We start from the raw sequence: 21,351 nt of genomic DNA, 5'->3' as shown, positions 1-21,351 counted from the left end.
GAAAAATATAGAGAAAAATATAATAAAAATATCATAATACTCAAAAAATAATATTGAATAATAATATAAAGTTAAAATTATTTATAATTAAATAATACTAATATAAAATTTAAGGGATAATTTAAATTTTCGGGTTGTTATAGTAAAATCTACATGAAATCCGATTAGATCTAAACCAAAAATAGTTGCCGGAATACAATATTATCTCTATATCTGTTTCTTTCCTTTGATTTCTCAATTTTTATAGCTTTTTTCTGCTACATACTTCTATTTTCCTGTTTTAATGGAGAAAATTTTTAAATTCTGAACAAGTTGTTTATAAGTTTTAGTTACAGGTGGTGAAAATTGTAAAATTTTACAGTTTTAGTTTTTTTGGTACTGAAATGAATTATACTTTAAAATTGTAAAATTTTACAGTTTCATAACATTCTTTAGAATTGTAAAATTTTACAGTTTCATAACATATTTTCCAGTTTGATTAACAAGGATAAATGCTTAATAGAATCATACTTTGAAACTGTAACATTTTACAGTTTCAAAGCTTACTTTTCAGTTTGATCAACATTGGAGATTATTTGCTTAAACCCTATAAAAATTAAAAAAATATATATACTTTTTTCCATTGTCGTTTGTTGTTGTTAAGGGTTTTTTTTTTTTATTATCACATTTTGCTATATTTTTTCACTATAATTTCTCCATTTATTCTTTTTTTTACGGCAATATTTTGTACATTCCGGTGAGTATTTGATGATGTTCTTGACGTTCAACAAATATTCTGGACATTCCGGCGACTTCTAGTGACGTTCAGAATACTCCAGCGACACTTGGGCAAACTTCCGACAATACTTCGGCGATTTCTTGGTGATGTTGAACATTTCGGCGAGTCTCTGATAACCGTTTGACAAAAATTTGACAGTGGTGGGATGTAGCAATGTTTTTAAAGTTATAAAAAAAAAAAAATTTTGGTAACAATTAAAAATATGTAAGACTAATTAGTACAAATGTTTTGTTTTAAGACTAAATGAATTTTAAATTTTGTGTATGAAACTTACTGATAAGTGCCTTATTATAATCAAATAGCACAAAGATCGTAACCAAAAGGTGTACTATAGAATTTCCTGTACATGTTCTCACAGTTGTTTGGCACTTGGATAATTATTCAATAGTCCAAAACACCATTAACTATGCGTCATTACTTATACTCCCTCCGTCCCAAAATAATGGTCTCTTTTAGGGAATCCAACTTTTTTTGGTAGTACAATTATTACATTTGAAAGAAGTTGATTTTCCAAAATTATCCTTTTGATAGTACATTTTTTGGGAATATCAATGCATAATTATACTTTTTATGTTGTTTATTAATTTAAAAAAGGGTAAAATAGGAAATTTATATTATTTTTGTACTTGATTTTTGAAGAGGAACTAATATTTTGGAACAATTAAAAATGGAATAAGGGACTAATATTTTGGGACGGAGGGAGTATAATGCTTCAAATCAATCACTTAGCTCAAAACTTTACAAATAAGACATAATTACTATGTTTGGTTCCATTTTTTTATAAACAGTTTTACGAAAATTCTACTTTCTTATTTTTCGTATTTTTTTATTTTTACTGAATTTTTTTAATATTTTATGCAATTTTTTTATTTTTTAGACACACCTAACATAAATACACCTAAAAAGTAAAAAAATTGTAAAAAAAATCTTTTAAACATTCACTAAATACCATAAATACAAAAAAATACAAGAATTCAGTATATTTTTTTGTATTTTTATGTATTTCTTAATTTTTTAAAATATTTTTTCACATTTTTTTTAATTTTTAGATACATCTAAGTAAGGTATATCTAAAAAAGTAAAAAAAATGTTTAAAATTTTAAAAATATTCACGAAAAACAAAAAAACACGAAAATAAAAAAACTCAGTTTTCAAAAAACTTAATTCGGAAAACTCAAACCAAACATACTGAATGATTTTTTCTTTTTTTTTAAATAGTTGAGATATATAATAGATAAGGGATGATCATTGGTTTAATAGTAAAATAATAATCTTGAGATTATGAGTTCAAATCACACGACAATCACTTTGTGCACTATGCGGCCAAAGGTTAGATGTGTACCTAATTTTTTTCCTCCCAAACATAAATTATTGTGTACAACTTGGATGTTATTTTAGAATTGAAATATAACAGATGACTCACTTAATATAGATTATAGTTTCTTATTTGTCAATAGTAGCATGTAAGTTACGTTTTACGCTATTTTAGGACCATCTATGTGTTTTGCAATTATGATTCTAATTGTGATATCGAGATAAGTAACAATATCAATTGAAAAATATCACTATTGAGAGGAGCAATGCTAGATACCTTAAAAATTTTATAATTTTTTTTTATCAATACCAAATAATCTGATATAAATTCTCAAATTAAAATAAGTTATAATCACCTTGTAGAAAATGTGGCAAACAGTCCCATTATGACGCGTAATGTCAGATTTTTAAATCCGTACTTATAGTTAGACTATCATTAATAAAAATGGGAATTTTTTTTTTAAATTCATGATATTAAGATTTTATAAGATAAATGACATACAATATTTTCATAGTAGTTAAGGTCTCTTAACATTCTCACAGAGAAAAACAGACTTAGAGAGATTTTGTCGGACTTAGATAAATTTCAAATTTCTCTGTGAAATCAAAGAAACTTCTCTGAATCGGACAAAAAATTTTTAATCGAATTTTTTATGTGAAAATATTGAGGGACATTAGTTAATAAAAAAATATTTTAAACTACTCCTACTACGCAAAGTTAGAGAGAGATATTTTATTAATTTTTCTTAATAAAAATAAGATAAATGTGAGAAGGCCTTAGCCGGCCCGAGCCTAAGATTGGTCTGGTCAAATTTACATCACATAGAATAACTAGGCAATATTAAGGTCCGTGGGGCACAATGATCTTAAACCATATTTGTGCTTAATTGATCTAATTGATCGTTTTTTTCTTCTTATTTTTCTCTTTAAGAAATCTTTAAAAAAAAATTTAAAAGTTTTTTTAGATTAAAGTTTTAAGAGACGAATTAAAAAATAAAAAACTTTTAAAAAATTCAAAAAAAAAAACAAAAACAAAAATATTTAAAAAAAGGTCAATTTAAAAGTTTTTTTTTTTTTTTTTAATTTTTTGAATTTATTTACATAAAATGGACTGAAAAAATAAAAATTTTAACAAAAAAATCACTAAAAATAAGCATAAAAACAAAAAATCACTAAAAATAAAAAATATTAAAAGAAACGATTTTTTAGGTATTCCCAAACACATTTGCTCTCATCACGTTGTAGTAGCTTTCATCACACGAGTCTCCTCTCTCTGTTTTCAGTCTCCAAAACTTCACTCTTTTCGGCGATTCTCATCTCTCGTTTTCGAGATTGTCCGGCTTTATTTGTATCGACAGCCTAACATTGGGAAGCCAGGAGGGCAAGAACAAGTTCGTGGCAGTCGAATTGGATACCCGAAGAATCGATTCACTCTTCGATTGGATTGGGCATCGAAAGCCTCTTAGCAGAAATCCAAACAGAGTGTCAGAATTTGGAAACAAAACATGGCGTCAAACAATGGCCACACCGGTGATACATCTTTTGCCGTATTGTTTCCTTTTGTTATTTTTTGTGTTGCTGCTTTTTGATCTTTTTAGTATGCAATCGGTGGGTGTTACTAGTTGTAACTGTCACTGTTTGGATGTTGGATTGGATATGCATGAAGCTTTGCTTAATGGGTATTTTTACACAATGGTCATTGACTGTTTTCAATGGTTATTGGGGGGTTTTGACTTAAAATCTACCATAGAAGCGATGGTGGTGAAGAAATGGACCTTTATGATTATGATATGATTTGTTTTGTTTCTCACTCCTGACCATTTTTATTGCAATATTATTGTTGCAACTTGGGGACTACTTAACTATTTGTTTGTTCATATTAGATTGGAACATGAATTAATAGTTACTGTTTTTCCGTACTCACTAAATTAAGTTTTTTTTTTTTTTTTTTTTTTCCATCACCCTTTTGAGTTTCAGGGTAGTTTTTGGGAAAGATCTGTTGTAACAAGAAAAAACCACAGATTGACAAGGCTAGAACAGTATATGAATTATGAGAACATCCTTTCATGACGCAGACTGTAGATAAACTTGCTTATTTTTGCTTAGTTTATATGTTCATAGTTAATGAATTAGAAATTATTATTCTTTGATGATGATTATGTTGATTCTATTTGTTTACTTATTTAATTTTTTCAAGTAATGCAAACAAATCGAAATAGGTAAGAACGCGGGTTTTTTCCAAAAGACAAGGTTGGTTCCAGGTTTGTGGTATTGTGGATAGTGTTTTTTATTTCTATAATTTGTAAATTTTCTCCCCTAGTGGATTTAAAGGAAAGAAGGTTGCTCTATAATGCTTAGTTTTGAGCTATTGTTGCCATGAATTAGAGGTCATACCATACGTGGTCACTGTGGATCACATTTAGGTTGGAATTTGAAGGGGAGGTCAGATGGTTGCAGTAGTGAGACTGGTGGCAGTCGTGGTGGTGGAGGAGATAGGGGTTCGTGAGGGGATCACAATTGTTGTTGTGGACCAAGAGATGGTGGTCATGGAAAACAAGTGGTAAGCTTAGGGATGACTAAGAGATGGTGGTCATGGAAAACAAGTGGTAAGCTTAGGGATGACTGGGGCGGGGGGGTGAGAAATGGGTCAGCGAGCCTTTTCATGTGGCTGATTTAATATACTGTTTATTACTTTTGTTTTGTGCGATTTGTTTTCTTTTTTTCTTTTGAAGGCATGGTGACCCTCCTTTTCTGCTTTTAAATAAATTTCATTAACATGTTCTTCCTTTCATGTTGTCGTCTCTTATGTAGACCAGTTTATTGTATGAGAAAAGAAGATTTGTTGCCTACTCTGCATTTCTCGGGCTAAAGGTTTGTTTTTTTGGCTTCTTAGACATGAGATTCTGCTTTCTAGATATATATCTTTTAAACATGTTCTTCATTTCACATCCTCTTCTCTTGTGCAGATCACTCCATCGCATAAACAGGAGAAGTCTGCTCTGCATTTCTCTGGTTGAAGGTATATTTGTTGTGATTGTTTGTTTTGTTAGCTTGCTCGTTTAGTATGTAGCCTGGTTATACGTTCATAGAAAAATAATTAAACAAAATTTTTATTTATTTATATTAAAGGAAAGAATATGGAGGTTTTAAATTAGATTTTTTTGGGCTTTACCCAGTAAACTGGTCTGCATGGCTGCACATATAAATGTAAAATTTTCCTACAATTGGACTTTCGTCTCTATGGGCATTTTGTCCTTGAAAAAAGTGAAAATCCTTTGTATCCATCATGCCTTTCTCATACAATCATTTTGCTGTGTTCATTATGTCTGAAGCGTAACAGTTGAGGCAGTTATCTCTTTGAAATGCTGTTCATCTTTTTTGTTGGTAACAAAATAAAGGCCAAATGTTTATTTGCCAGTGTGTTTTCGCTTCATTTGGTGTTTGTCATGTTGAGCATGGAGCTGTCTATGGGTTGCGCTCATATGTAATTAATAATAACATTGTATTTGTTCTGGCTCTAATTCATGTGCAGCAGGTTTCTTTTTTCTTTATTAACTAATTGATTTGATATACATACAAGTACATGTAAAAATACTTTTAGTTCTGTGTCTGAGTAGACTACATGAGTACATGCATGCATAGTGTTCATAATTAGAATTGATGTGATTTCAGTTTCCTACTCAGTAACACACGTGCTGCAGAAGAGGATGAAGTCCTTGAAATGTGTGTTTGGCTATAATTAGGATTTATTAAAAGCAGCGTCATGCTGTCATACAAATCCATTAATTAGATGTTCTCTTCTCCCAAACCATTGCCACTTACTTTGACTATGATAATTGCTATAGGTATCCATTCGGTTAACGAGCTACTACAACAGTGAGTGGTGTTCGTATAATGGAAATTCTCTAAAGTTGTAATGATTTGGAGTGCCAAGCACTTTGTTCTTCATATCTTCACATATAGACCAACAAGCAATCATAGTTTACATTGACTCCCTCTATTTCAGAAAATTTACACATGTATGTAGATGCTTCATACTTGGCAGCCTTTGATGATTTTGTACATGACTTGATTCCAAATTTCTTGTTCGTGTAATTAGAGTTACAAATTTTCCTTAAAAGATTATGCATAAATTTGTTTAATTGTTTGATTCAAGAACAAATAAAGACTATGTAGTTGGTTTTGTTGTATATTAATTCAAATCTTTTAATAGTTGTTGAAGCTCCTTGAGTACCTTTGTTAACCTTAAATCTTTGGATGATTTTTTTTTTTTTTTTTTTTTTTTTTGTTGTGTGTGTATGTATATAAATTATCACTTCCTAATCACCACTGGCACCTACAATTGTGCAATGCACGATGGGTCAACAATACTTGTTGGATCTGAATGTTTTAGATTAGAAAAAGCGGCCTCTCTTTCTGGTAGGCTCCATTGAGCGTAGCTTCCTCTCATAAATTTCTTTGCAATCAAAATTAGTCTTAGTTTCTAATTAACCTCCCCATATTTTGTTTCGTTTTTTGACATTTTTTTTTTGTTTTAATTGATAGTACTGAAATTTATATAGGTATCTTTCTTCCATTTTTAAAAAAAAAATTATATGACATATGAATTGTTGCAAATTTATAGGTGATGGTTTTCTAATTTGGCACAATACGAACTGTAGCAAATTTATTCAGCTTGTTTGGTTCCATTTTTCCAAAAACACTTTTCAGAAAATTCTACTTTCTTATTTTGCCATATTTTTTTGTTTTTACTGAATTTTTTTAATATTTTAAGCAATTTTTTTACTTTTTAGACACACCTAACATGAATACACCTAAAAAGTAAAAAAATTGTAAAACAAATCTTTTAAAAATTCATTAAATACCAAAAATACAAAAAAATACAAGAATTCAGTACATTTTTTTTTGTATTTTTATGTATTTATTAATTTTTTAAAATATTTTTTCACAATTTTTTACTTTTTAGATACATCTAAGTAAGGTGCATCTAAAAAAGTAAAAAAAATGTTTAAAAATTTAAAAATATTCACTAAAAACAAAAAAAACACGAAAACTAAAAAACTTAGTTTTCAAAAAACTTAATCCAGAAAACTCAAACCAAACACACTGATTAGTGTCAGTTTTAAGTTTGATTACTTAGTAATTTTTTATTTTTTCTTGATTTTCGTAATTCTTTGGTTGCGGTTGGTAGAGTTTTGTAAATATGATTTGAGAATATGAGTTGTATTTTGAATTTGTGAGTTTTGAAATTATGATTTGAGTGTAGAAAATTTGTTTGGTGAATGAGTTTTGAAAAGAGTTTTTGAATTGAGTGATGTGACATAATTTTTATACAAAAGTTTACAACTCATAACCAAACACAATCCAAAATTCTATTCAAAACTCATAAAAATTTAAAAAAAAAATGAAAATATTTTTTATTTAACATATAAAAAATAACAAGTGCAAAAAAAAAAAAAAAAAAAAAAAATCAAGAACACTGTTCCGGTCAACTGGCCGGACGTCCGGGTACACGATTTTTCAAACGCGGGTGTGGAAATGGGTTTTGAAAACCATAAACAAACGTGAAGTTAGAATATGTGGGTAGAAAACTATTTCCAAAATCGTTCCAAACAGAGCCTTTATTTTTTCTTGATTTTTGTAATTCTTATTCTTGTTTTACAAATTTTGTTTAGTATTTTTCTTGATTATTTTGTAAATTTTCTTAAATAGTTTGGTATTCTTTTGATAAAGTGCCTGATTTTTCTATCTTCTGGTTTTTTTGTTGGGACATCTTGAGAAAAGAATTTGTAACTTTTGGTTCTCAAATGCTTGAGATTAGTTAAAACGGACCTCGCTGTCTCCATTGAGACTAAGTTTCTCTCTAAGATTTCTTTGCAATCAAAATTATAATCTTAGTTTCTAATTAAATTTCTCATATTTTGTTTCGTATTTCGATATTTTTTGTTTTAGTTGATAGTATTGAAATTTATATAGGTGCATTTTTTTTTCAATTTCTCTTTTTCCTTAATCAAATGAAATGTTGCAAATATATCAATGATGGCTTTTAATTTGATTACTGGGTAATTTTGTATATTTTTATTGATTTTCGTAGTTCTTATTACTTTCTCAAAATTTTTTTGTTTAATATTTTTACTATTTCATAAAATTTTGAAAATAGTTTGGTTTTCTTTTGGTAAATGTATTGTTTATTGCTTGATTTTCCTTTGTCTTTTGGTTTGTTTGTTTGCCAGGAAATCGTAAGAGAAGAGTTCATAACTTTTGAATCTCAATTCTACACTTACCACCTGTTTATACCACTTTTATTGTACCATCTCATGTGTCAGCACGTCATTGGTGTAATGGGCCCTGCCACTCTTGTCTATCTCCAATGTAGGTGCTAACACATAAGGTGGTACACTAAAAGTGGTATAAAAAAGGTTTTAAGGGTGGCAGCATTACTCTTAAAATTTTCTTTATTATTTCATAAATTTTTCAAATAGTTTTGTTTTCTTTTGATAAATATGTTATTTATTGTTTGATTTTTCTTTGTCTTTTGGTTTGTTCGTTTGCTAGGATATCTTTACAAAAGAATTTGGAAGTTTTGGATCTCAATACTTGAGATTAGTAAAAACGACTTCTCTTTCTCGTAGTCTCCATTGAGACTATGTTTTTTTTTCTAAGATTTCTTTGTAATCAAAATTATAACCTTAGTTTCTAATTAAATTTCGCACATTTTGTTGTGTTTCGATATTTTTTTTGTTTCTTTTAAATGATAGTATTAAAATTTATATTGGTGCATTTTTCTTACTCTTTTTCCTTAATTATATGATAAATGAACTGCTGCAAATTTATCAGTGACTTTTTAATTTGATTACTTGGTAATTATGTGTATTCTTATTGATTTTCGTAGTTCTAATTGCTGTCTCAAAATTTTTTGTTTAGTATTTTCTTTATTATTTCATAATTTTTTAATTGTTTGGTTTTCAATATTTTTTCCTATTAATTGAGTGTTTTGAAATTTATATAGGTGCATCTCTTATAATTTCTCTTTTTCTTTAATTATATATGACAAATGAACTCTGTCAAATTTGTAAGTGACTGTTTCTAATTTGATTACTTGGTAATTTATCACTTCGTGGCTTGCCTCAAACCAATGCATCTTGCAAATACCCTAAGTCTTCTGATAGGCTTGTTCTTCATTTGCTGATTTTTACATTTGTATTACATTTGTACCTTTTCAAGCCTGGACTTCATTAGCATGTGCAGTCTAACTTTTGAACCTTATTGTTGTTAGTTATATAATAATGCATATTTACTCATGCAGACAAGCATTATGTAACTATGTTTTCTTTATTGAAACATTATTTTGGTGTTTCTGTTACTTACATTTCTATAATATTTTTAATGTTGGACTCTTGACTGTTTTCTTTGCATAACTTTTCTAATAATCACATAGTTGTAACAATGTTTAGTTAAGGGATGCGATGTGATAACGGCCCATAGCTGAGGGGGTAAAGTGTAGTTTCCCAATAAATTATGGTTTTTAAATAATTTTATTGTTGGTGGGGTTTAGACCCTCATCTCTTGTTATGAAGGTAGTATCTTACGAATTAGATGGTATTCTCACTTTTATACTAAGAAGCACGGACACGGATATAGACACGGACACAGACACGCGGGCATGTAATTTTCAAAAAATGCAGGACACCACACGTTAGGGATACGTTCAAAAGATATATTTTTATTATACTTATATTTTTAAATGTTTAATATGTATTTTATGTCAAATATTTAAGTTTATTAAATTTATGAATCTTAGGTATGTTATTTCAGTAAAAAAATAGCTCTCAACGTGTACATAACGTGTCCCTAGTGTGTCCTCAACATGTCCCTAGCGTGTCGTCAGCATGTCTATAGCTTGTCCTAGTGTCTCAGCGTGTCCAGAGCGTGTCCGTGTCCGACACGTGTCGGATACCTATACGCGACCTCTTGAGAGGTGTTCATGCTTCATAGCTTTTATAGAACTGTAAGTTGTGCCAACATATTTTTTCCCCTATATAAAATTGTCTAACATCATTTTTTATTATGCTAACTCATATTTGCTACATGAATAGATTAGAATAAAAAAAGAAAGAAAGAAAAGCAAATGAGAAAATGGAATTATTATGATTCTTGATTCAATTTGATTCACAATTCGCACAATTAGGATTTTGATTCGTGATACGATTCTTGAATTGACAACTATGATACAATACAACAGGGACTACTGATGCACTTATTGAAGCAAGAATAGCTAGCATCAATGTTATCAATGGAATCTTGGTTATTTGTCTGTTCTCTGATTATTACATTTCCAATCTTCAGCTGGTCTTAATTTTTCACGCTTTGAATCACGTGGGAGAAAGGCAAGGGGAGTCATGCGATTCTCTTTTCAAGTCAAATGGGCAGTCGTGTTTCAAGCAAACTGTCAGCGCTTAATCAAAGTGAAATGTAAGCTTTATCTTTCATGCATTTTTCTGTCGTAATACATATATACATATTTTTTTGGGTATGAATATGCAGATTTCATAGCTGACAATGCTAATTGTTCTTTATGGCTATGATATTTATTCTAGCTTCTTGGGTTGGATCTACACTAACTAAACTGAGCAACTTGTGTGAAACATACATATGTTTGTTTTATATTGTGAGTTAGATTACATTTTGAATTTATTTATCTATTCTAAGATAATCAAATGAAAATTGTTGTATAATTGCCATATGTACGCCATTTCTTTGTTTTTATTTGTTTGACTCTTGCGAAAGACAAAATATTTAAAGGGATATAGAAGTCCTCATGGAAAGGAAAATATTCCATCTGTTTAACATTCTAGATGACTTCTCTTTGTATTATTTAGATGGATTCACTATTTATGCATTTGTGGGATCCTTTCTGCAATTATTTTGAAATAACATTTCAGTTCTGTTGTCGTTTGTGACGATTTCTTAATCTCTCCTTATGAGCTTATGTTTTCCTTCACTTCGTGTTTTATTTTGTTCTGTTTTGCCTTTGGTATTATTTGTCGTCATCGTCTTCTTTTTTAAATCTTTACTTGGGTACAATTTGGTACAAATGGTGGCTTCATCTTATTGTTGCCTCATTGATGAGTGTTTATGCGACCATTCATCATTTTCATCAGCAATCACTCATCTATAGCCTGAATACGTAACTGTCAATTTTTCTTCTTTGATTAGATTTTATTATTTAAAAAATGTGTTCATGTGGGATGTCTACAACCAAGATTGTGTGCCTAGGATTAACATTTATCCCTTTTAAAATTATGATTTTGTTGTTTATTTTCCTTGGAATTGCATGTCCATGTAGTTCCTGCTTGAAGGTTGAACTAGGACTGACAACCCCAGCCTAAGCGAATGAAGTCCACGGGTGAGCATTGTACCATACTCCCCATCTTTGACTTATGCATGTTTCATACCATATTAGACCTTTCCCGCTTCTAGAGATCTAAATTTCATGAAGAACACAAAATTTACGTAGTTTATTCCAAAATGTAGGATTATATCCACAACTACTTTCAAAGTTGCAAGAGATTACCTGAGATAGTCATCTTTTCTCCAACTTTTAAATATATAGAAATTAGGGCAACATGTCACAATTGTGAAATGCAACAAATACTCTTACTTCAAAATTCAGTTCGAGTTGTTAGTGTTCAGTATTTATCAAGATCCACACTAGTTCCAATATTTTCAAAAGTTGAAAATATTTTCTACCCTAATAAGTTTGTTTTCCATAAAAAATGGAAAAGCAGCACCCAATTAATTTTTATTAAATGAGTGTTTGAGAGTAGTTAGATTAGATATATACCTAGATTACGGTTTTCTATTGATATTTATTTTCTATCGTGCCAAACATCAAAAAATGAATATATATACATATATATGTGTATATATATTTTAGAAACTACAGTAAGAAAGACACGTACAATTGGGGCTGGATCTTCTGTCCCAATATTGTGTCCCATCTCTGAGTGCCGTTCCTCTTATACTGCCACGTGTCTCTCTCTCTCTCTCTCCAATGGATCACATGACTGATTCATCTCAGATCTGGATACCGGCAACCTCACATCGTCACCGTCGATTGCTTCCTGCCTGATGCAGGATGTGGTACTCAGACTACTGTCGCTTCTCTGAAACTTGTTCACCTGCTGAAACGAGCTTGTAAAAAGAGTATTAGATTGTCAAAAAAAATTTCTGCTAGATCTCATTGATGAGTTTTATGTTGTGGATTTTCATCATTGCCTTTGTAAAAGTAGTCCTCTGAAATTCGTTCACCTATCAAGCCTTGCACAGAATTTGACACCAAAACTATTATTGAACCAGATCTCTAAAATTGCACCGAACATTGTGCGAGAGTGATAGATATGTAGCCATATATATGTATATTTAGATACAATACTCCAATCAAGTCTTCCTCTTTTCTTTTTATCCTATTCGTAAACCCCCTGTTTACTCACAAACATAAATTGCTAATTTTATTTATTCAGTTTGATTTGTTATATTTGAAAATTTTGGATTATTGTTACAGAATTCTTGTGCGGCTGAAATTTGTGTTTGGTGATTGTTATCTAATTTATCTATGTAAAGAGGATTAGATGATGACAAAGAAGATGACTTGATTCGGGTTACAAAGAATGGACTATCATGACTCGATAGAGAGAGAAGGATAGGAGAGACTTAACAGAGTTAGGAATTAGTTTTAGTGATGGATACGTGTAAGCACAGAAGTAAGGGGACAGGGAGTTGGGACACACAACTGGGACAGACGATCGAGTCCAGATCCTCTCCTTGAATTTCTCTACTTGGCTCCCTACTTAGTAGGCGGGTCCGCTTTTGGGTTTAGTTTCGATAATTCGAACCGTTAACATTTTAATAAACGATATTTATCATTTGTTGTGACTATATTATATATCATCAATGTGTTCATGTGAGATGTTCCAACTAAGATTGTGTGGTTGGAGAATATACCATTGTGACACTTTTGTATTTATTAACCTCTTATTTTGTTAGCAGTCCTTATTTAAGATTTTATTATGTTTGACTATATTATATATCAACAATGTGCTCATGTAACATGGTCCAACTAAGATTGTGTGGTGGTTGGAGAATATACACCATTGTGACACTTTTGTATTTACTTACCTCCTATTTTGTTGGTAGTCCTTATTTAAGATTTTATTACGAGTATGTATGGTGTGTCAAAATATTTGTGAAAGTCAAAATTTAGTATTGGACTTGTCTCACATCCTCTTCATAAGCCACCCAAGCTTGATCTAAATAGTTTAAAGGCTACTAAATCATTCATTATCAATTGATTTTGAGTGAGATGTTTTAACATAATATCAAAATTAAATTTTAAGTTGTCTCTAGTGGTTTAAGTCTCTGATCGAGTCTAGTTTTTCACCTCTTATTTCTCAATCACTTCCACATCATCTTCACAAGTTAGTCAAACTTGATCTAAATATCTAGAAGCTATTTCACTCATTTTCAATTGATTTTGAGTTAAATGCTTGAAGATTTAGAAAGCCATCATCAAAACCCATTTCTAATGCAAAATATGTTTTTAGAAATTATGATAACCAACTGGACGAATTTTTATGTCTTACACGGAGAGGTTAGTGATATTCTACATATATTTATTGATGATATTGGTAGGTGTGTAACTTTGGCGGGCTCAACTTGAGCAATTCGAATCCAGCTTGAATTTTTTTAGGGCTTTGATAAGATATTTTCAAATTCGGTATAGGTTTGGAAAAAAATTCAGAAGTCCGAATTAAATTTGGACGAGCTTGGGTAAAGACGTCAAACAACCCGAGCAATCCAAAGCCCGAATTATACATATATAGATATATAAAAATATTAAATATATAAAAATTATTAGTCATTATATGATATTAAAGTAGTTTAAATTATTAAATCATATTGAATATGTATTATATATACAAATAACATAAAATCTTACTCTTTTTTATTTTTATTTTTTATTTTCACTCATAAATTGTAAAGACTATTATAGCGACATCTTTTGTATATTATATAAATTATTTATTTTGATGGTATTAATGATTTTCTATATATAAAAAATTTGTAAATAGAGTCAAATTTTATTAATTTAATAATGTAGTTGCAAAAAAATAAAAATAAAAATAAAATTGAAATTTATTTACAATTTAGGCAACTCAGGCAATATGAGTTTAACTCGGGTCAGGCTTGGACAAACAATCTCGGATAACAATTTGAGCCTGGACGGGTCTGAGCAGATCTCAGCAAAACTTGGACTGGGCTGGGACAACCTCCCAACCCGATCGAATCCGTCCGAGTTACACCCCTAAATGCTGGTCTTTCCGTACCCACATAAAAAAAAAAACAATAATAATAAATAATAAATAAAAATAAAGATACCGGTCTTTCTTGGGCCACTCTGAACATTAATTTCCATCATTTTGCCGTCTTTTGACCTTTACCCAAGTCTTCCAATGGCGGGTTTCGAAATGCGTTTATTTTGGTCATTAATTTTTAGGTTCCATGTGTTTCAATATAAAATATTTTATACAAAAAAATATTTTTCCTGTAAATTAATTTTATATAAAAAAATATTTTTATGTTATTTGTTGGCATTTTTTTTTTGTGTTGGCATTTGATTGACATTTGAAATAAAAACATTTTATTGCTTAAAAGAGAAATTTAAATTCAATAAAGTGTCATTTGTAACTTTTTAACGAGTTAAAATATTTATTTGAAAAGACTAAAAATGTGTTAGAAAGGTAGTGAATAAGAGTCAATTTTTGACTTAGGAAAGTTTAAATGGTAAGTTATTTTTGAGAAAAATAATGCAAACATATTTTCCTTAAAAAAATGTTTTACTTGATTTTTGTTCAACCAAATAACGGAAAATGAGTAAAATATTTTTGTGTCAACAAACGGAGCCTTAGTGTCTTTTAATGGATTATTAGGAAAATTATTTTAAAAAAATAGGATTGGTCCCTTATAATAAAATAAAATTTTAATTTTATCAATTTAAATTTTAATCTTTTAATACTCTTTTTTCACCAATTTTACTGAACGAAAATAAGCAAATTGTATAAATTGAAAACAAATAAAAATATCGGGGTTTAAATTGACAACATTAAAAACTTAGAGTTTATTTTGTTATAAAGGTCAATTTTTTTTAATAATTTCTTTTAAATTATTTATATAAAAATTCAAGTTGATCAAATTGATCATAATTCAAATAATGTTGGGCATAATCAAACATTCCATCCTATTGCCCTCCTGTAACCTTCAACCCCAGTTTTTTAGTGTTTCTGTATCAACAAACTTTTTTCCTTTAACGGTTCTGTAACAACCCTCACTTCAACTTAGTCATACTTGCATACATTTATGTATGATTTTGTTTTGTTATGTGCATTTGCAAACCCTGTCTTGTTTTGCTTGAGTGTTGCTGCATGCTTTGTTCTTGCCTGGTGTGTTGCCGAGGTCATCTTAAGCCTAGTCACCTTCGAACCCTTTTTCACTTAGAACTATCTTAGAACGCCTTCGGTTGACCTCCATCTTCACCCTGGCATATTGGCCAAGATGTCACCATCTAGGCCGAGGTGCGCGTCGCCTAGGCCGAGATGTGCATCATCTAGGCCGAGATGTTATTATCTAGGCGTTCTAGATCCTTGATCCTTGCACTTAGTGATTTTGTTCCTAGAATGGTATGACCTAGACCGAGGTGTGGCATATCTAGGCCAAGGTGTGGCACAGCTTAGTCAAGTGTTGTCCTTCCAAGCCGATGTCGTTGTCACCCTACTTGCCGAAGTTTTACCCTTAGCCGAGATCATCACTTGCCGGAGTGCTCTTGCCGTCTAGCTTGTCGAACACACTTTGTCATGGTCTTGTCTTGTCAGTCAGTCACCTTTTCGGGTAGAGCCAACCAGCCGATGCCACGTGTCCCAGCAGAGGGATTAAGTCAGTGACTGTCGAGAGAAACATATCATTTTGTATCAAATCTTGCCTTTTAGAGAGAGAGACGATAGGAAGAAGGAGGTGAGGCCTTTGAGTAAGAGAGTGAACTTCCAAGCTTGATCGTTGGAGTTTGAACCGTTAGATTCGAGTTTTGAGGTTAGAATCTTAACTTACTCTTGTTGTTCTTATTGATCATCTAGCTGCATTGCACGATCAAACCTGTTCTGCACGTCATGCATTGATTTAAAGTTGGTTTTAGAAAGAGAAAATTATTTTCATGTGTTCCTGAAGAAAAGCCTCGTTTGATCTGAAAGTTTGCATTAAGGTTCATGTTTTGTGTTTGTTTTCATAAGATCTTCGAGTATGGGTACCCAGGTCCATGATTTCGGATTCTTAGCATGAAATCTCAGATTTTGTAATAGCAAGTTTTAATCTTTGCATTCATCTTCCTCATGTTCATGTTCTTCAGTTCGCTATGTTCTTCAAGAGAGGGAAACCCAGATTTTCCCGACTTCATTTCCTTGAATGTGGCCATCGAGGCCACACCTCGGCAAGGAGGTGTGGGACCTCGGCCTAGACCTGGTAGTTGCCCAGCATGTTTTCCAGAGATAAGAATCTGTGTTTTGATTTGATTTGATTTAGTTTTTGAAGAATGCCGAGGTCATTTGCATGCATGCAAGACTTGTTTGAGAAGTGCATTCAATAGACTTTGCCATGTGTTTGTAGGACTGGGACTTGCCTTGACCCCGACGTTTGAAGAACTATATGAGTGGTATTTCTAATAAAGCTATGTTATCAATGTTTTGATGAGCTTTGCTTTGCTTTGTTTTGAAAAGTATTTATTAAGCATGAATGATTGTCCCTATTTTGTATATCAAGCATTATCTTGTTTTGATGACATTCTCGGGAAGTCCTTAGTGCCAGGGGACTATAATGCAATTGCACATCTTGTTTTGAAAGTCCTTAGTGCCAGGGGACTATAATGCAACTGCACATCTTGTTTTGAAAGTCCCTTGTGCTGGAGGACTCTAAACTTTCGCAGTACTCTCGTGTTAGGGGGCTACGGGCCTTTGTAACATAGGTCCTTTGTGCTAGAGGACTCTAAACTTTGGTAGCACCCTTGTTTGAGATATCTCCCTTGCTTTGTCTTGTTTTGCCACAGACGGTTTACCGCATGGGTTTGTTTGTCCGGGATGTCATCATTTGTAATATGTTGATGCTAGTAAGCATCCCTTGAAGCTTTAAAGATTTGCTAGATGGACGAGGTCCATCCCTTGTTATATAAAGTTTTGATATGTATCGTTTTGAAAAGACTTCGGCTATTATTCATGCAAACCCTTTATTATTTATATCATTCACTGAGTATCCAAGCTCACCCTCTCTATATATATGTAGGTGATGAGCAAGAAGGCGATGACGCCTAGATGTGATTCGCGAGCTTGGTTTGGATTTTTGTTATGTCGGCTTGACTTGTATTTACGTCGACAGTCTTGAAAATTATGCTTCTCGGCTTGTAATACTTGTATTTTGCACACGTCGGCCTGAGAAGCCTCTTGATCAAGATGTAATAAGTACTTTACCTCATTTGTACTAAGTTGTAACCCATGTGTAGATGTTTGCCATTTCATTTGACTTACGGACAGCTCTTATGGGCTAATCTGATTTGTATGTATTGCTTCCGTACTTGTGAGCTCCATATATTTATACTCTATTGTGTGTGGATTTTGGAAATTGGCCTTCGGTAATCTCGGATTACTGGCCATCACGGCACCATCCTACTAGGGGCGGTTTGGGGTCATGACAGGTTCACATTTTAAGAAGATACAATAATATTAAATAATAAAATTTATTTTAAAAAAAAACCCAGGAAATTTCATATTATACTATTATATACTACCTTGATGAAATAATCAATTCATCCATTACAAAAAAAATCATGTCAAAGTGGCTTACTGTGCTCTGCACTGCCCTTGTGTGGTGTTGCTATTTCTGCAGTATCCCTGCTGCCACTTCTACGGCAAATAATGAGACAGATAGAGTTGCATTGCTCGCCTTCAAGGCTGCAATTGTTGAAGACCCATTTGGTGCCCTTTCTTCCTGGAATCATTCACTCCACTACTGCCACTGGAACGGCATTTTGTGTAGTCGTCTGCATCCTGATGGAGTTATTGGGCTAACTCTAATGTCCCAAGGCCTGGTTGGATCACTCTCACCTCATATAGGAAACCTCTCCTTCCTCAAAAGTATTGTTCTTCAAAACAATAGCTTCCACGGCCCAATCCCACAAGAGATGGGTCGCTTGTTTCGGTACAAAAATTAGAATTCAGCAACAATTCGTTTGGCGGAGGAATACCCAACAACCTTTCTCGCTGCTCAAAACTTGAATGGCTGAACTTGGTCGACAACAACCTAACCGGAATCATCCCAGCCGAGTTGGGCTCTTTGTCAAGGCTTGGGACTTTAGCCTTGAGTAAAAACAAGCTTTCGGGATTCATCCCTCCTTTCATCGGAAACCTCTCATCTCTTCCCATTCTCTCTATAGGGGAATGTAATTTGCATGGGAAGATTCCGGTGGAAATTGCTAGGCTTCAAGGCCTGATACGTGTCTGGTTAAGGGGGAATAACCTATCTGGTAAGTTTCCATCTGGCCTTTACAATATCTCCACCATCATTTTGTTATCACCAAGTGTTAACCTACTTGAAGGAAATTTTCCTCCTGATGTAGGCTCCACACTTCCAAATCTCAAGTTTCTTTATTTTTCGCAAAATTTGTTTATTGTAACACTTCCTACTTCACTGTCAAACGCTTCAGAACTTGAAGATATATTTTTCCCTGCAAATGATTTCAGTGGGACAATGCCAAGAGATCTTGGAAGATTTATGGGTCTTCGATGGATAGGTGCTTTCCAAAATCAGTTGCAGGATGACCTCACTTTTATTTTATCTCTAACAAATTGCACCAGTTTACAATTTATTGGTGCGGGTTACAATCTTTTTAGAGGTTCATTGCCTGACTCCATAGCTAATCTCTCCACATATCTTAGCTGGATAGATTTGAGGTTTAATCAAATACATGGAAGCATTCCTTCAAGCATTGGGAACCTCCTCAACCTCACTGTCTTATCTATGGCAGTGAACAATCTTGTTGGCCCTATTCCATCCTCCATCGGCAAACTTCATAAGCTGTGTACTCTGTTCTTAGACCAGAACAAATTCACAGAACTTCCATCTTCAATTGGTAATTTGACTTCGTTGATTACTCTCAACTTGGGAGAAAACAATATCCATGGAAGCATACCTCCGACTTTGGGCAATTGTCATAGCTTGCTGGAATTAGACCTTTATAAAAATAATTTCAATGGTTCAATACCCCCTGAATTTATGAGTCTCTCCTCCATTTCAAAATCCCTCATGTTAGATCACAATGCACTAACCGGTTCTCTTCCTTCAAAAATCAGGTCCTTGAAAAACCTTGCAAACATGGATGTGTCCTATAATAAATTATCAGGACCCATTCCGAAGACTCAAAGCAATTGTTTGAGTCTGGACTGGCTTCACTTGGAGGCTAATTCATTTGAGGGAGAGATACCTCAAAGTTTAAGATTGATGAGGGGTTTAAGAGTGTTGGATCTTTCGCACAACAATTTGTCAGGCGTACGTGATCCCAAGTTATCTAGGTGAGCTTCAACTAGATATGTTAAATTTGTCTTTTAATATGCTACATGAACTGGTTCCAATACAAGGAGTGTTTCAAAATGGGAGTACAATTTCAATTGTTGGAAATAATGAGCTATGTAGAGGTATTACAAAATTAGACCTTCCTCCTTATCCATCCTCCAAATCAAGAAAGAATAAGCTATCTCACAGGATGAAAGTAATCCTAGTGGTGGTTGGTCTTGTGATATTTTTATCTTTGTTTGTTAGTTTCTTTATATTTCTTCAACGACATCATGTTTCAAAAAAGAAGACCTCTAGCATGCCATCAATCAAACAACAATTTTTGAGGGTTTCTTATGCAGAGCTTCTCAAAGCCACCAATTGATTCTCAGAGGCTAATTTAATTGGTGTTGGGAGCTATGCTTCAGTTTACAAAGGGATTCTTGATCACGTTCAGATGATTGTTGCAGTGAAAGTGCTCAATCTTCAGACTAGAGGAGCTTCTAAGAGCTTCATATCAGAATGCAAGGCACTAAGAGCCATAAGACACTGAAATCTATTGAAAATTTTGTGCGTTTGTTCCAGTGTGGATTTCCATGGTAATGAATTCAAAGCTCTAGTATATGAATTTATGGCCAATGGAAACTTGGGCAATTGGTTGCATCAAGTCGGAGTTGGAGACCATGAGCAACTAGAAGAACCTAGAAATCTTAAACTAATCCAGAAGCTGGGCATTTCCATTGATATTGCCTCTGCACTTGAGTATCTTCATTGTGGTTGTGAGTCAACAATTATCCACGGTGATCTAAAACCAAGCAATGTTCTTTTGGATGATGAGATGACAGCCCATATTGGAGATTTCGGATTAGTGAAAATTATTTCTATTGTTTCAAGTGATGTGGCACAAGATCAAAGCAATTCAGTTGCAATAAGGGAAACCATCGGTTATGTTGCTCCAGGTACAAAATCTTTTTTATTTCCTTGGAGTAGAAAAAATTAGCTTGCAATAGGAAAAGAAATATATATATACACACACATACTTATGTATACACCTTGCATGGTAGAATAATTTCAGCATAAACAACCATACAAAAAACCATGGCTTCCTACAAAATAGTGGGCACCTATAACGATTTTTTTTATACATGTTCTATGTCATTTCTGAATGCTCCCAATGTGTGCTTCCACCTCCTCACTGTTAGCAAACTTGAGTTAATCTTCTATGCCTCCTCTGTTTTCTTTCTTCTTTTTTATTTTTTATTTTATTTTATTTTATTTTATTTTATTTATTTTTTTTTTTGCAGAAAAAAGGAAAAAGAAAAAGAAAATCTTCTTTATGTAATTCTAGTATGAAAGTTCGGTCTTATCAAAATAGTCCATGGTATCTACCAGTGGAAAGAATTATTTTAACATTTTGCAACCAAAATCTTATTCAATTCTTGGAAGCTTGTATAGTTGATTTTGATATACCTTTCCAATGCAAGACTGATATCTGTTTGCATTCAATGAAAAATATAATTAAACTATGTCATTCTTAACAATGATCTCACTCAGTCACATGCACGCACCAACCAGAAAACTTGAAATTAAGGCCATTATACAACATTAAAACTACC

The 21,351-nt window shown here is 32.3% G+C and overlaps 1 long non-coding RNA gene across 1 annotated transcript; it reads left to right on the top strand.

The window, feature by feature from the left end:
* Positions 1-3,280: 3,280 nt before the first annotated feature.
* LOC145792395 (uncharacterized) lies at positions 3,281-12,594 on the top strand. The gene is made up of 4 exons (XR_014331793.1): positions 3,281-3,622; positions 4,904-4,963; positions 5,059-5,111; positions 10,439-12,594. It is a non-coding gene; the product is annotated as an uncharacterized LOC145792395 (long non-coding RNA).
* The last annotated feature ends 8,757 nt before the right edge of the window (positions 12,595-21,351 follow it).

The sequence above is a fragment of the Camellia sinensis genome, chromosome 6 (genome assembly GCF_055761805.1).
Source record: "Camellia sinensis isolate YWXY chromosome 6, ASM5576180v1, whole genome shotgun sequence".
NCBI classification, from domain to species: domain Eukaryota; kingdom Viridiplantae; phylum Streptophyta; class Magnoliopsida; order Ericales; family Theaceae; genus Camellia; species Camellia sinensis.
Note: the sequence above shows the minus strand (reverse complement) of the source record. Positions and strands in the feature narration are given on the sequence as shown.